The following is a 15,032-nucleotide window of genomic DNA, read 5'->3' on the forward strand; positions in this document are numbered from 1 at the left end:
GGAATTTCACCATGGGAACTCCAACCATGTACACCACCAGCATGATCACAGTCACCATGGGCAGTGTCACCATGAGCACTGTCACCACGGGCACTTTCAACATGGCCACTGTCAACATGGGCACTGTCATCATGGACACTGTCATCATGAGCTCTGTTAACATGGTAAATGTCACCATGAGCACTGTCATCTTGGGAACTGCCACCATGGACACTGCCACCATGAGCACTGTAACCAGTGGAACTGCCACAGTGAGCATTGTCACCATGAGCACTGTCACCATGGCAATTGTCACCATGTGCACTGTCACCATGGTAACTCTCACCATGAGCACTGTCACCATAGGAAATGTTACTTTGGGCACTGTCACCATAGGCACTTTCAACATGGGCCCTGTCTACCATGGAACTGTCACCATGAGCAGTATCACCGTGAGCACTGTCACCATGAGCACTGACACAATGAGCACTATCACCGTGATTACTGTCACCATAAGCATAGTCACCGTGGGCACTGTCACCATGAGCACTGTCACCATGGGAACTGTAACCATGGGAACTGTCACCATGAGCACTATCACTGTGAGCACTATCACCATGGGCAGTGTCACCTTGAGCAATATAACCATGGGCACTGTCACCGTGAGCACTATTACAATAGGCACTATCACCATGAGCACTATCACCGTGAGCACTGTCACCATGGGCATTGTCACTGTGTGCACTGTCACCGTGGGCATTGTCACCATGAGCAGTATCACCATGGGAACTATCACCATGGGAAAGGTCACCATGGGCAATGTCAACATGAGCACTGTCACCATGGGAACTCTCACCATGAGCACTGTCACCATGAACACTATCATATTGGGCAGTGCCACCATAAGGAATTTCACCATGGGAACTCCAAACATGTACACTACCAGCATGAGCACAGTCACCATGGGCAGTGTCACCATGAGGACTATCACCATGTGCACTATCTCCATGGGCACTATCACCACGGGCACTGTCACCGTTAGAACTGTCATCATGGGCACTGTCAATATTGGAACTCTCACCATGAGCACTGTCACCATGGGAAATGTCACCATGGGCACTGTCACCATAGGCACTGTCACCATGGACACTCTCACCATGAGCACTATCATCATGGGCAGTGCTACCATGAGGAATTTCACCATCGGAAATCCAACCATGTACACCGCCAGCATGAGCACAGTCACCATGTGTAGTGTCACGATGAAAATTGTCACCATGTGTACTTTCAACATGGGCAGTGTCACCATGCGAACTGCCACCATGAGCACTATCACCATGAGCACTATCACCAAGGGCACGGTCACCGTGAGCACTGTCACCGTGGGCACTGTCACCATGAGCACAGTCATCATGGGCACTGTCACCATGGGAAGTGTCACCATTAGCACTGTCCCAGTGGGCACTATCACCGTGAGCACTATCAGAATGGGCACTGTCACCATGGGCACTGTCACCGTGAGCCGTGTCACCATGAGCACTATTACCATGAGCACTCTCACCATGAGCACTATCACCAAGGGCAGTGTCACCTCCAGCAATATCAACATGGGCACTGTAACCGTGAGCACTATTACAATGGGCACTATCAACATGAGCACTATCACGTGAGCACTGTCATTGTGGGAATTGTCACCGTGTGCACTGTCACCATGAGCACTGTCACCATGTGCACTATCACTATGGAAACTGTCACCATGGGAACGGTCACCATGGGCAATGTCAACATGAGCATTCTCACCATGGGGACTCTCACCATGAGCCCTGTCACCATGGGCACTGTCACCATGGGCACTGTCAACATGGGTACTGTCACCATGGGCACTTTCAATATGGGAACTGTCACCATGCGATCTGTCACCATGAGCCCTATCACCATGAGCACTATCACCAAGGGCACTGTCACCATGAGCACTGTCACAGTGGGCACTGTCACATGAGCACTGTCACCATGGGCACTGTCACCATGGGTAATGTCACCATGGGCACTTTCAACATGGGCACTGTCACCATGCGAAATGTCACCCTGAGCACTATCACCGTGAGCGCTATCACCATGGGTAGTGTCACCATGAGCAATATCACCATGGGCACTGTCACCGTGAGCACTATTAACATGGGTACTATCAACAAGGGCCCTGTCACCGTGGGCACTGTCACCATGAGCACTATCACCATGGGCAGTGCTACCATGAGGAATTTCACCATCGGCACTCCAATCATGTACACCTCCAGCATGAGCACAGTCACCATGGGCAGTGTCACCATGAGCACTGTCACCATAGGCACTTTCAACATGGGCCCTGTCTACCATGGAACTGTCACCATGAGCAGTATCACCGTGAGCACTGTCACCATGAGCACTGACACCATGAGCATTATCACCATGAGCACTGTCACCATAAGCATAGTCACCGTGGGCACTGTCACCATGAGCACTGTCACCATGGGCAGTGTCACCTTGAGCAATATAACCATGGGCACTGTCACCATGAGCACTATTACAATAGGCACTATCACCATGAGCACTATCACTGTGAGCACTGTCACCATGGGCATTGTCACTGTGTGCACTGTCACCGTGGGCATTGTCACCATGAGCAGTATCACCATGGGAACTATCACCATGGGAAAGGTCACCATGGGCAATGTCAACATGAGCACTGTCACCATGGGAACTCTCACCATGAGCACTGTCACCATGAACACTATCATCATGGGCAGTGCCACCATAAGGAATTTCACTATGGGAACTCCTCACCATGTACACCGCCAGCATAAGCACAGTCACCATGGGAAGTGTCACCATGAGCACCGCCACCATGGGTCTTTCCACATGGGCACTCTCAGCATGCGAACCGTCACCATTAGCACTATCACAGTGAGCACTGTCACAATGAGCACTGTCACCATGTGCACTATCACCATGAGCACTATCACCAAGGGCACTGTCACTTTGAGCACTATCAACATGGGCAGTGTAACCGTGAGCACTATCACCATGGTCAGTGTCATCGTGAGCAATATCACTATGGGCACTGTCATGTGAGCACTATTACCATGGGTACTATCACCAAGGGCACTGTCATCGTGAGCACTGTCACCATGAGCACTGTCACCGTGGGCACTGTCACAATGAGCACTGTCATCATGAGCACTGTCACCATGCGAACTGTCACCATGAGCACTATCACCATGAGCACTATCACCAAGGGAACTGTCACCATGAGCACTATCACCATGAGCACTATCACCATGGGCACTGTCACCGTGAGCACTATTACCATGGGCACTGTCACCAAGGGCACTGTCACCATGAGCACTGTCACCATGAGCACTGTCACCGTGGGCTCTGTCACCATGAGCACTGTCAACATGGGCACTGTATCCATGGGAACTGTCACCATGGGCAGTATCACGGTGAGCACTATCACCATGGGAACTGTCACCATGGGAACGGACACCATGGGCACTGTCAAAATGAGCACTGTCACCATGGGCACACTCACCATGGGCAATGTCACCATGGACACTATCACCATGGGAACTCTCAACATGAGCACTGTCACCATGGGAAATGTCACTATGGTTCGTGTCACCATGGGCACTTTCATCATGGGCAGTGTCACTATCAGCACTATTACCATGAGCACTATCACCATGAGCACTCTAACCAAGGGCAGTGTCACCATGAGCACTATCACCGTGAGGAATATCACCATGGGCAGTGTCACCTTGAGCAATATCAACATCGGCACTGTCACTGTGAGCACTATTACAATAGGCACTATCACCATGAGCACTATCACGGTGAGCACTGTCACCGTGGGCATTGTCACAGTTTGCACTATCACCATGAGCACTGTAACCATGAGCACTATCACCATGGGAACTGTCACCATGGGAACGGTCACCATGGGCAATGTCAACATGAGCACTGTCACCATGGGAACTCTCACCATGAGCACTATCACCATGGGAAATGTCACCATGGGCACTTTCACCATGGGTACTGTCACCATGTGCACTTTCAACATGGGCACTGTCACCATACGAACTCTCACTATGACCACTATCACCATGAGCACTATCACCAAGGGCACTGTCACTGTGAGCACTGTCACAGTGGCCACTGTCACCATTAGCACTGTCATCATGGGCACTGTCCCCATAGGAACTGTCACAATGAGCACAGCCACTGTGGGCACTGTCACCATACGAACTCTCACTATGACCACTATCACCATGAGCACTATCACCAAGGGCAATGTGACCGTGAGCACTGTCACCATGAGCACTATCATCACGGGCAGTGCTACCATGAGGAATTTCACCATCGGAAATCCAACCATGTACACCGCCAGCATGAGCACAGTCACCATGGTCAGTGCCACCATGAGCACTGTCACCATGGACACTTTCAACATGGGCCCTGTCACCTTGTGAACGGTCACCATGAGCACTATCACCTTGAGCACTGTCACCATGAGCACTGTCACTGTGGGCAATGTCACCATGAGCACTGTCACCGTGGGCACTGTCACCATGGGAACTGTAGGCATGAGCACTATCACCGTGAGCACTATAACCATGGGCAGTGTCACCGTGAGCAATATCACCATGAACTCTGTCACCGTGTGCACTGTCCACGTGAGCACTGTCACCATGGGAAATGTCACCATGGGCACTGTCATCATGGGAACTCTCACCATGAGCACTATCATCATGGGCAGTGCCATCATGACGAATTTCACCATTGGAACTCCAACCATGTACACCGCCAGCATGAGCACAGTCACCATGTGTAGTGTCACGATGAAAACTGTCACCATGTGTACTTTCAACATGGGCAGTGTCACCATGCGAACTGCCACCATGAGCACTATCACCATGAGCACTATCACCAAGGGCACGGTCACCGTGAGCACTGTCACCGTGGGCACTGTCACCATGAGCACAGTCATCATGGGCACTGTCACCATGGGAACTGTCACCATTAGCACTGTCCCTGTGGGCACTATCACCGTGAGCACTATCAGAATGGGCACTGTCACCATGGGCACTGTCACCGTGAGCAGTGTCACCATGAGCACTATTACCATGAGCACTCTCACCATGAGCACTATCACCAAGGGCAGTGTCACCTCCAGCAATATCAACATGGGCACTGTAACCGTGAGCACTATTACAATGGGCACTATCAACATGAGCACTATCACGTGAGCACTGTCATTGTGGGAATTGTCACCGTGTGCACTGTCACCATGAGCACTGTCACCATGTGCACTATCACTATGGAAACTGTCACCATGGGAACGGTCACCATGGGCAATGTCAACATGAGCATTCTCATCATGGGGACTCTCACCATGAGCCCTGTCACCATGGGCACTGTCACCATGGGCACTGTCAACATGGGTACTGTCACCATGGGCACTTTCAATATGGGAACTGTCACCATGCGATCTGTCACCATGAGCCCTATCACCATGAGCACTATCACCAAGGGCACTGTCACCATGAGCACTGTCACAGTGGGCACTGTCACATGAGCACTGTCACCATGGGCACTGTCACCATGGGTAATGTCACCATGGGCACTTTCAACATGGGCACTGTCACCATGCGAAATGTCACCCTGAGCACTATCGCCGTGAGCGCTATCACCATGGGTAGTGTCACCATGAGCAATATCACCATGGGCACTGTCACCGTGAGCACTATTAACATGGGTACTATCAACAAGGGCCCTGTCACCGTGGGCACTGTCACCATGAGCACTATCATCATGGGCAGTGCTACCATGAGGAATTTCACCATCGGCACTCCAATCATGTACACCTCCAGCATGAGCACAGTCACCATGGGCAGTGTCACCATGAGCACTGTCACCATAGGCACTTTCAACATGGGCCCTGTCTACCATGGAACTGTCACCATGAGCAGTATCACCGTGAGCACTGTCACCATGAGCACTGACACCATGAGCATTATCACCATGAGCACTGTCACCATAAGCATAGTCACCGTGGGCACTGTCACCATGAGCACTGTCACCATGGGCAGTGTCACCTTGAGCAATATAACCATGGGCACTGTCACCATGAGCACTATTACAATAGGCACTATCACCATGAGCACTATCACTGTGAGCACTGTCACCATGGGCATTGTCACTGTGTGCACTGTCACCGTGGGCATTGTCACCATGAGCAGTATCACCATGGGAACTATCACCATGGGAAAGGTCACCATGGGCAATGTCAACATGAGCACTGTCACCATGGGAACTCTCACCATGAGCACTGTCACCATGAACACTATCATCATGGGCAGTGCCACCATAAGGAATTTCACTATGGGAACTCCTCACCATGTACACCGCCAGCATAAGCACAGTCACCATGGGAAGTGTCACCATGAGCACCGCCACCATGGGTCTTTCCACATGGGCATTCTCAGCATGCGAACCGTCACCATTAGCACTATCACAGTGAGCACTGTCACAATGAGCACTGTCACCATGTGCACTATCACCATGAGCACTATCACCAAGGGCACTGTCACTTTGAGCACTATCAACATGGTCAGTGTAACCGTGAGCACTATCACCATGGTCAGTGTCATCGTGAGCAATATCACTATGGGCACTGTCATGTGAGCACTATTACCATGGGTACTATCACCAAGGGCACTGTCATCGTGAGCACTGTCACCATGAGCACTGTCACCGTGGGCACTGTCACAATGAGCACTGTCATCATGAGCACTGTCACCATGCGAACTGTCACCATGAGCACTATCACCATGAGCACTATCACCAAGGGAACTGTCACCATGAGCACTATCACCATGAGCACTATCACCATGGGCACTGTCACCGTGAGCACTATTACCATGGGCACTGTCACCAAGGGCACTGTCACCATGAGCACTGTCACCATGAGCACTGTCACCGTGGGCTCTGTCACCATGAGCACTGTCAACATGGGCACTGTATCCATGGGAACTGTCACCATGGGCAGTATCACGGTGAGCACTATCACCATGGGAACTGTCACCATGGGAACGGACACCATGGGCACTGTCAAAATGAGCACTGTCACCATGGGCACACTCATCATGGGCAATGTCACCATGGACACTATCACCATGGGAACTCTCAACATGAGCACTGTCACCATGGGAAATGTCACTATGGTTCGTGTCACCATGGGCACTTTCATCATGGGCAGTGTCACTATCAGCACTATTACCATGAGCACTATCACCATGAGCACTCTAACCAAGGGCAGTGTCACCATGAGCACTATCACCGTGAGCAATATCACCATGGGCAGTGTCACCTTGAGCAATATCAACATCGGCACTGTCACTGTGAGCACTATTACAATAGGCACTATCACCATGAGCACTATCACGGTGAGCACTGTCACCGTGGGCATTGTCACAGTTTCCACTATCACCATGAGCACTGTAACCATGAGCACTATCACCATGGGAACTGTCACCATGGGAACGGTCACCATGGGCAATGTCAACATGAGCACTGTCACCATGGGAACTCTCACCATGAGCACTATCACCATGGGAAATGTCACCATGGGCACTTTCACCATGGGTACTGTCACCATGTGCACTTTCAACATGGGCACTGTCACCATACGAACTCTCACTATGACCACTATCACCATGAGCACTATCACCAAGGGCACTGTCACTGTGAGCACTGTCACAGTGGCCACTGTCACCATTAGCACTGTCATCATGGGCACTGTCCCCATAGGAACTGTCACAATGAGCACAGCCACTGTGGGCACTGTCACCATACGAACTCTCACTATGACCACTATCACCATGAGCACTATCACCAAGGGCAATGTGACCGTGAGCACTGTCACCATGAGCACTATCATCACGGGCAGTGCTACCATGAGGAATTTCACCATCGGAAATCCAACCATGTACACCGCCAGCATGAGCACAGTCACCATGGTCAGTGCCACCATGAGCACTGTCACCATGGACACTTTCAACATGGGCCCTGTCACCTTGTGAACGGTCACCATGAGCACTATCACCATGAGCACTATCACCAAGGGCACGGTCACCGTGAGCACTGTCACCGTGGGCACTGTCACCATGAGCACAGTCATCATGGGCACTGTCACCATGGGAACTGTCACCATTAGCACTGTCCCTGTGGGCACTATCACCGTGAGCACTATCAGAATGGGCACTGTCACCATGGGCACTGTCACCGTGAGCAGTGTCACCATGAGCACTATTACCATGAGCACTCTCACCATGAGCACTATCACCAAGGGCAGTGTCACCTCCAGCAATATCAACATGGGCACTGTAACCGTGAGCACTATTACAATGGGCACTATCAACATGAGCACTATCACGTGAGCACTGTCATTGTGGGAATTGTCACCGTGTTCACTGTCACCATGAGCACTGTCACCATGAGCACTATCACTATGGAAACTGTCACCATGGGAACGGTCACCATGGGCAATGTCAACATGAGCATTCTCACCATGCGGACTCTCACCATGAGCCCTGTCACCATGGGCACTGTCACCACGGGCACTGTCACCATGGGCAGTTTCAATATGGGAACTGTCACCATGCGATCTGTCACCATGAGCACTATCAGCATGAGCACTATCACCAAGGGCACTGTCACCATGAGCACTGTCACCATGAGCACTGTCACAGTGGGCACTGTCACATGAGCACTGTCACCATGGGCACTGTCACCATGGGTAATGTCACCATGGGCACTTTCAACATGGGCACTGTCACCATGCGAAATGTCACCCTGAGCACTATCGCCGTGAGCGCTATCACCATGGGTAGTGTCACCGTGAGCAATATCACCATGGGCACTGTCACCGTGAGCACTATTAACATGGGTACTATCAACAAGGGCCCTGTCACCGTGGGCACTGTCACCATGAGCACTGTCATCATGGGCACTGTCACCATGGGGACTGTCACCATTAGCACTGTCACTGTGGACACTATCACCGTGAGCACTATGACAATGGGCACTATCGCGAAAGGCACTGTCACCATGGACACTGTCACCATGAACACTATCATCATGGGCAGTTCCACCATAAGGAATTTCACCATGGGAACTCCATCCATGTACACCGCCAGCATGAGCACAGTCAACATGGTCAGTGTCACCATGAGCACGGCCACCATGGGCACTTTCCACATGGGCACTGTCCCCATGCGAACTATCACCGTGAGCACTATCACCATGAGCAGTATTACCATGAGCACTATCACCAAGGGCACTGTCAACGTGAGCACTATCACCGTGAGCACTATCACCATGAGCACTGTCACCATGAGCATTGTCACCGTGGGCACGGTCACCATGGGCACTGTCACCATGGGCAGTATCATCATTAGCTCACTTACCATGGGAAATGTCACCATGAGCACTGTCATCTTGGGAACTGCCACCATGGACACTGCCACCATGAGCACTGTAACCATTGGCACTGCCACAGTGAGCACTGTCAACGTGAGCACTATCACCGTGAGCACTATCACCGTGAGCCCTGTCAGTGTGGGCATTGTCCCCGTGTGCACTGTCACCATGAGCACTGTCACCATGAGCACTATCACCATGGGAATTGTCACCATGGGAACGGTCATCATGGCCAATGTCAACATGAGCACTGTCACCATGGGAACTCTCTCCATGAGCACTGTCACCATGGGCAGTGTCACCATGGGCACTGTCACCATGGGCAGTGTCACCATGAGCACTGTCACCATGGGCACTCTCACAATGGACAGTCACCGTGAGCTCTATCATCATGGGCAGAGCCACCATGAGGAATTTCACCATGGGAAGTCCAACCATGTACACCGCCAGCATGAGCATATTCACCATGGGCAATGTCACCATGAGCACTGTCACCATGGGCACTTTCAAAATGGCCACTGTCACCATGGACACTGTCATCATGAGCTCTGTTACAATGAGAAATGTCACCATGAGCACTGTCATCTTGGGAACTGCCACCATGGACACTGCCACCATGAGCACTGTAACCATTGGCACTGCCACAGTGAGCACTGTCACCGTGAGCACTGTCACCATGGGAACTGTCACCTTGTGCACTGTCACCATGGGAAATGTCACCTTGGGCAGTGTCACCATGGGCAGTGTCAACATGAGCACTATTACCATGAGCACTATCACCATGAGCACTATCACCAAGGGCAGTGTCACCATGAGCACTATCACCATGAGCACTATCACCATGGGCAGTGTCACCTTGAGCAACATCAACATGGGCACTGTCACCGTGAGCACTATTACAATGGGCACTATCACCATGAGCACTATCATCGTGAGCACTGTCAGTGTGGGCATTGTCACTGTGTGCACTGTCACTGTGAGCACTGTCACATTGAGCACTGTCACAGTGGGCACTGTCACTGAGAGCACTATCACAATGGGCTCTGTCACCATAGGCACTGTCGCCATGGACACTGTCACCATGAGCTCTATCATCATGGGCAGTGCTACCATGAGGAAATTCACCATCGGAACTCCAACCAGGTACACCGCCAGCATGAGCACAGTCACCATGGGCAGTGCCACCATGAGAACTGTCACCATGGGCACTTTCAACATGGGCAGTGTCACCATGCAAACTGCCACCATGAGCACTATCACAATGAGCACTATCACCAAGGGCACTGTCACCATGAGCACTGTCACCGTGGGCACTGTCACCATGAGCACTGTCATAATGGGCACTGTTACCATTGGAACTGTCACCATGAGCACTATCACCGTGAGCACTATCACCATGGGTAGTGTCACCGTGAGCACTATCATCCTGGGCAGTGCCACCATGAGGAATTTCACCATGGGAACTCCAACCATGTACACCAGCAGCATGAGCACAGTCACCATGGGCAGTGTCACCATGAGCACTGTCACCACGGGCACTTTCAACATGGCCACTCTCAACATGGGCACTGTAATCATGGACACTGTCATCATGAGCTCTGTTAACATGGTAAATGTCACCATGAGCACTGTCATCTTGGGAACTGCCACCATGGACACTGCCACCATGAGCAATGTAACCAGTGGAACTGCCACAGTGAGCACTGTCACCGTGAGCACTGTCACTATGGGAACTGTCACCTTGTGCACTGTCACCATGGGAAATGTCACTATGGGCAATGTCACCTTGGGCACTGTCACCATGGGCAGTGTCAACATGAGCACTATTACCATGAGCACTATCACCATGAGCACTATCACCAAGGGCAGTGTCACCATGAGCACTATCACCGTGAGCACTATCACCATGGGCAGTGTCACCGTGAGCACTATTACCATGGGCACTGTCACCAAGGGCACTGTCACCATGAGCACTGTCACCATGAGCACTGTCACCGTGGGCTCTGTCACCATGAGCACTGTCAACATGGGCACTGTATCCATGGGAACTGTCACCATGGGCAGTATCACGGTGAGCACTATCACCATGGGAACTGTCACCATGGGAACGGACACCATGGGCACTGTCAAAATGAGCACTGTCACCATGGGCACACTCATCATGGGCAATGTCACCATGGACACTATCACCATGGGAACTCTCAACATGAGCACTGTCACCATGGGAAATGTCACTATGGTTCGTGTCACCATGGGCACTTTCATCATGGGCAGTGTCACTATCAGCACTATTACCATGAGCACTATCACCATGAGCACTCTAACCAAGGGCAGTGTCACCATGAGCACTATCACCGTGAGCAATATCACCATGGGCAGTGTCACCTTGAGCAATATCAACATCGGCACTGTCACTGTGAGCACTATTACAATAGGCACTATCACCATGAGCACTATCACGGTGAGCACTGTCACCGTGGGCATTGTCACAGTTTGCACTATCACCATGAGCACTGTAACCATGAGCACTATCACCATGGGAACAGTCACCATGGGAACGGTCACCATGGGCAATGTCAACATGAGCACTGTCACCATGGGAACTCTCACCATGAGCACTATCACCATGGGAAATGTCACCATGGGCACTTTCACCATGGGTACTGTCACCATGTGCACTTTCAACATGGGCACTGTCACCATACGAACTCTCACTATGACCACTATCACCATGAGCACTATCACCAAGGGCACTGTCACTGTGAGCACTGTCACAGTGGCCACTGTCACCATTAGCACTGTCATCATGGGCACTGTCCCCATAGGAACTGTCACAATGAGCACAGCCACTGTGGGCACTGTCACCATACGAACTCTCACTATGACCACTATCACCATGAGCACTATCACCAAGGGCAATGTGACCGTGAGCACTGTCACCATGAGCACTATCATCACGGGCAGTGCTACCATGAGGAATTTCACCATCGGAAATCCAACCATGTACACCGCCAGCATGAGCACAGTCACCATGGTCAGTGCCACCATGAGCACTGTCACCATGGACACTTTCAACATGGGCCCTGTCACCTTGTGAACGGTCACCATGAGCACTATCACCTTGAGCACTGTCACCATGAGCACTGTCACTGTGGGCAATGTCACCATGAGCACTGTCACCGTGGGCACTGTCACCATGGGAACTGTAGGCATGAGCACTATCACCGTGAGCACTATAACCATGGGCAGTGTCACCGTGAGCAATATCACCATGAACTCTGTCACCGTGTGCACTGTCCACGTGAGCACTGTCACCATGAGAAATGTCACCATGGGCACTGTCATCATGGGAACTCTCACCATGAGCACTATCATCATGGGCAGTGCCATCATGACGAATTTCACCATTGGAACTCCAACCATGTACACCGCCAGCATGAGCACAGTCACCATGTGTAGTGTCACGATGAAAACTGTCACCATGTGTACTTTCAACATGGGCAGTGTCACCATGCGAACTGCCACCATGAGCACTATCACCATGAGCACTATCACCAAGGGCACGGTCACCGTGAGCACTGTCACCGTGGGCACTGTCACCATGAGCACAGTCATCATGGGCACTGTCACCATGGGAACTGTCACCATTAGCACTGTCCCTGTGGGCACTATCACCGTGAGCACTATCAGAATGGGCACTGTCACCATGGGCACTGTCACCGTGAGCAGTGTCACCATGAGCACTATTACCATGAGCACTCTCACCATGAGCACTATCACCAAGGGCAGTGTCACCTCCAGCAATATCAACATGGGCACTGTAACCGTGAGCACTATTACAATGGGCACTATCAACATGAGCACTATCATGTGAGCACTGTCATTGTGGGAATTGTCACCGTGTGCACTGTCACCATGAGCACTGTCACCATGTGCACTATCACTATGGAAACTGTCACCATGGGAACGGTCACCATGGGCAATGTCAACATGAGCATTCTCATCATGGGGACTCTCACCATGAGCCCTGTCACCATGGGCACTGTCACCATGGGCACTGTCAACATGGGTACTGTCACCATGGGCACTTTCAATATGGCAACTGTCACCATGCGATCTGTCACCATGAGCCCTATCACCATGAGCACTATCACCAAGGGCACTGTCACCATGAGCACTGTCACAGTGGGCACTGTCACATGAGCACTGTCACCATGGGCACTGTCACCATGGGTAATGTCACCATGGGCACTTTCAACATGGGCACTGTCACCATGCGAAATGTCACCCTGAGCACTATCACCGTGAGCGCTATCACCATGGGTAGTGTCACCATGAGCAACATCACCATGGGCACTGTCACCGTGAGCACTATTAACATGGGTACTATCAACAAGGGCCCTGTCACCGTGGGCACTGTCACCATGAGCACTATCATCATGGGCAGTGCTACCATGAGGAATTTCACCATCGGCACTCCAATCATGTACACCTCCAGCATGAGCACAGTCACCATGGGCAGTGTCACCATGAGCACTGTCACCATAGGCACTTTCAACATGGGCCCTGTCTACCATGGAACTGTCACCATGAGCAGTATCACCGTGAGCACTGTCACCATGAGCACTGACACCATGAGCATTATCACCATGAGCACTGTCACCATAAGCATAGTCACCGTGGGCACTGTCACCATGAGCACTGTCACCATGGGCAGTGTCACCTTGAGCAATATAACCATGGGCACTGTCACCATGAGCACTATTACAATAGGCACTATCACCATGAGCACTATCACTGTGAGCACTGTCACCATGGGCATTGTCACTGTGTGCACTGTCACCGTGGGCATTGTCACCATGAGCAGTATCACCATGGGAACTATCACCATGGGAAAGGTCACCATGGGCAATGTCAACATGAGCACTGTCACCATGGGAACTCTCACCATGAGCACTGTCACCGTGGGCACTGTCACAATGAGCACTGTCATCATGAGCACTGTCACCATGCGAACTGTCACCATGAGCACTATCACCATGAGCCCTATCACCATGAGCACTATCACCAAGGGAACTGTCACCATGAGCACTATCACCATGAGCACTATCACCATGGGCACTGTCACCGTGAGCACTATTACCATGGGCACTGTCACCAAGGGCACTGTCACCATGAGCACTGTCACCATGAGCACTGTCACCGTGGGCTCTGTCACCATGAGCACTGTCAACATGGGCACTGTATCCATGGGAACTGTCACCATGGGCAGTATCACGGTGAGCACTATCACCATGGGAACTGTCACCATGGGAACGGACACCATGGGCACTGTCAAAATGAGCACTGTCACCATGGGCACACTCATCATGGGCAATGTCACCATGGACACTATCACCATGGGAACTCTCAACATGAGCACTGTCACCATGGGAAATGTCACTATGGTTCGTGTCACCATGGGCACTTTCATCATGGGCAGTGTCACTATCAGCACTATTACCATGAGCACTATCACCATGAGCACTCTAACCAAG

This window comes from Balaenoptera ricei, chromosome 16 (assembly GCF_028023285.1).
Source record: "Balaenoptera ricei isolate mBalRic1 chromosome 16, mBalRic1.hap2, whole genome shotgun sequence".
NCBI lineage: Eukaryota > Metazoa > Chordata > Mammalia > Artiodactyla > Balaenopteridae > Balaenoptera > Balaenoptera ricei.